Source organism: Rhinopithecus roxellana, chromosome 19 (genome assembly GCF_007565055.1).
Source record: "Rhinopithecus roxellana isolate Shanxi Qingling chromosome 19, ASM756505v1, whole genome shotgun sequence".
In the NCBI taxonomy this organism is placed as follows: domain Eukaryota; kingdom Metazoa; phylum Chordata; class Mammalia; order Primates; family Cercopithecidae; genus Rhinopithecus; species Rhinopithecus roxellana.
Genome location: NC_044567.1, coordinates 78,313,851 through 78,317,446, shown reverse-complemented (window position 1 = coordinate 78,317,446; position 3,596 = coordinate 78,313,851). Strand labels below are relative to the sequence as shown.

The 3,596-nt window shown below is 44.9% G+C and overlaps 1 pseudogene across 1 annotated transcript; it reads right to left on the bottom strand.

The window, feature by feature from the left end:
• Nucleotides 1-408: 408 nt before the first annotated feature.
• Nucleotides 409-3,104, bottom strand: LOC115894956 (annotated as a pseudogene). Its single transcript, XR_004055170.1, has one exon. The product of XR_004055170.1 is annotated as a tropomyosin alpha-3 chain pseudogene (transcript).
• Between the last annotated feature and the right edge of the window lie 492 nt (nucleotides 3,105-3,596).

Sequence of the window (3,596 nt, the reverse complement as noted above, 5' to 3'; positions counted from 1 at the left end):
CAATTTTTGTATTTTTCAGTAGGGATGGGGTTTCACCATGTTGGCCAGGCTGCTCTCGAACTCCTGATCTCAGGTGATCGGCCTGCCTCAGCCTCCCAAAGTGCTGGAATTATAGGCACGAGCCACCTCGCCTGGCCAGACGCACTGGATTTTGAAGACTTAGTCTCGTATCTCTTAAATGATCTTTATATTGATTACATGTTGAAATAATACCTTAGAGATATTGGACTTGATAAAATATTATCAAAATCAATTTCACTTTCTTTTCTTTATTTGTACAATTTTAAGTTTCAAGAAACCTCACCTGGACTTTTAACCTTTTTAATGTGGCTACCAGAACATTTAAAATTATCTAGGTGGGCTTGCATTGTGTGTGTGTGTGTGTGTGTGTGTATATATATATATATATTTTGGAGGGACTGGTTCTTTATTTCAAAAAGTCACTTGTCAATATTCAGTATCAAAACAGTCGCACTATTGATTTCTCTTTCTCTCAATAGACCCCAAAGAGACCACATCAAAGGAGAGTACATTTTAAGCCAATAAGCCGCAGGATGTACACCTAACAGACCTCCTAGAAACCTTACCAGAAAATGGGGACTCGGTAGGGAAAGAAATTTTAAAAGATCAACAAACTGCCAGCCCACGGACTGCAGAGGCTGTCACAGCCAGATGGGGTGGCCAGGCTGCCACAAACCCAAAGAAGCAAAGTTTCAAAATAATATGAAATTTTAAAAGTTTTGTACATAAGCTATTCAAGATTTTTCCAGCACTGACTGATACAAAGCACAATGAGATGGTACTTCTACAGACAGCAGCTTCAAACCCAGAAAAGGGTAATGAGTTTCACATGGTTAAATCAGTGGCAAAAACACAATCTCTTTCTTTCAACGAGGCAGGAAAGCAATTAAGGGGTCACCTCAACATAAGGGAGACAAGATCCATTCTCTAAGCAGTTGGGAGGGGGTAAGAATGAGACAAAATTTTGGTCTCAGAGGTCTTACCATCTTAATTTGGTCACGTCTAATGTAAAAAAATAAAAAATAGAAATAACATTATCCAACGATATCTTAAAGCTGAAAACTTGAACAGCACATTTTTTGTTCTTGTTGTTGTTTGACTAACTCCTCCTGGAATCACCTTTCCGGTTTGGCTAGTACTTTGTACAGAGCAATGAGGTTTCCCACAGTGGAGTCTCCCTGGGCTGTTTGGCTCTCAGTAAGGCAGGCCTATACCTTTTCCTCTCCTCTATGGAGAGGGGAATATGCACTAAGGTGAAAAGTCACCTTCCAAAAGTGAGACAGGGATTCGATTGCTGCTTCAGGGCTGTGGAATTATTTGGAATGTTTTACAAATGTTGCTACAAAACAACAAAAAAGGTAATGACAAAATGTGTACATCACCACCTGCTTTTTAAAGACATTATGCATTGTGCTCACATTCCCTTAAATGTTGTTTCCAAAGGTGCTCAGCCTCTAAGCCCTGCTGGAATCTCTGGGAAGAGGCAGAGACTGTTTGGCGAAAAAGACACAGGGAAGGAGGGGGAGGCAAAAGGAGAAAGCAGCCTTTCAGTTAAAGATCAGCCCTTAGTTAAAGGGCAGCTTCGGGCAGGCTGGCCTCAGGCGGAGTCTGGGTCAGAGGGAGGAGCAGCAGCAGGGTGGGACTGGGGTGTTCTACATCTCATTCAGGTCAGAGTCTGGTCCAGCATCCTTTGTGTACAGAGGTGTTCCTCTCTGGTGCATTTCAGTTTATCTTCCAAGTCATCAATTGTCTTTTCCAGCTTGGCTACCGATCTCTCTGCAAACTCAGCACAGGTCTCTGCCTCCTTGAGTTTATCACTAAGAATCTTGATCTCTTCCTCATATTTGTCTTCTTTTTGAGAGTATTTTTCTTCAGCAGCACTCAGACACTTCAGGTTCTGGTCCATCAGTCTAATTTGCTCATCCATCTCTCGGCAACGGGACTCTGCCAGCTCAGTTCGTTCCTCTGTGCGTTCCACGTCTCCTTCAATGATTAGTAACTTATGGGCCACCTCTTCATACTTCCTATCTACCTCTTCTGCAATGTGCTTAGCTTCTTTGAGTTGGATTTCCTGGAGTTCCATCTTTTCTTCATCTTTTAAGGCCCGGTTTTCAATAACCTTCATACTTCTCTCACTCTCATCAGCAGCTTTTTCCAATTCTTCCAGCTTTTGCAAGGCAGTGGCCAGGCGCTCCTGAGCATGGTCCAGCTGCTCTTCAACCAGCTGGATCCTACGGTTCAAGAAGGCCACCTCAGCCTCTCCCTGTTCCCCGGGCACGTCTTTCTCCCTCAACTTCTCGCTGGAGGCGCTCAGCTCGCTCCTCTGCATCATCTGCCTGCTGCTGCAGAACCTGAATCTTGCACTTCACCGCCTCGATGGTGGTGATCCCAGCCACGGTGCCCACACAGCGACTCGCATTGTATTTATAGTAACCGTGCTCTGGTCTCTGCATCCCTGAAGCAATGATCAGCACACCTTCTTTAAAACTCAGCATATGCAGCTTTGTGTTGGTTTTTTAAATCTTCATATGTATATTATGACCTCATTGTTACCATTTTTTATCTCCATTACCTAGCAGCAAAGGCTACTATTTCTGGACTCCTGTTATGGGACAGGCACTTTGCCAGGTGCTTTACATATGTTATCATACTTAACCCTTTCAGCAACCCTGAGGTGTGGGCATATTAGCTCCATTTTTCAGACAAGGTAAATGATGCTCAGAGAACTTAGGTGGGTCATGACTGGGAACCGATAGATGCATGAGGTGCCAGAGCTGGGATTTGAAAATGCCTGCTGACTTCTTTCTGACCCCAGCTCACATCTGACAGGAGGGCATCCATGAGGTATCTGCTGTTGATATTGATGGCTGAAGTTCTGGTTTACCCTGGCCCACACACGGAAACGTGACTGTCCCACTCGCCCGTCTGTGAGAGGCTACTAGACTGATGTCTGCTGTATGCTGTTGCGCCCCAATCTTCCACCCCCACCCCAACACACATACATCCTTAATTAGATCCACTTCATAGCCCACAATGTGGTATTATTTACCCCCTGACCCTTTTTTTTTTTTTGAGATGGAGTCTCGCTCTGTCACCAGGCTGGAGTGCAGTGAGATCTCAGAGGATCTCAGCTCACTGCAACCTCCACCTCCTGGGTTCAAGCAATTCTCCTGCCTCAGCCTCCCAAGTAGCTGGGACTACAGGCATGCGCCACCACGCCCGGCTAATTTTTGTATTTTTAGTAGAGACAGGGTTTCACCATGTTGGCCAGGATGGTCTCGATCTCTTGATCTCGTGATCTGCCCTCCTTGGCCTCCAAAGTGCTAGGATTATAGGAGTGAGCCACTGCACCCTGCCTATTTACCCATTTTTAGGTAGCATAGTGTGCAGTAAGACCCAGGACTCTGGTTCTAACCAGTAGAGATGAGCCAAAAGTCTCTTTTCTAGTCATTGCATAGTTCCCTATAGTTCTGGTGGACAGCAAATCCAGCTCCTAACCCTTAGAAATGCAGGAAGAAGGGTGGCTGCCTGGAGATGGTGCACACTCATTTAAATTATGTTCAATTATTGCATCT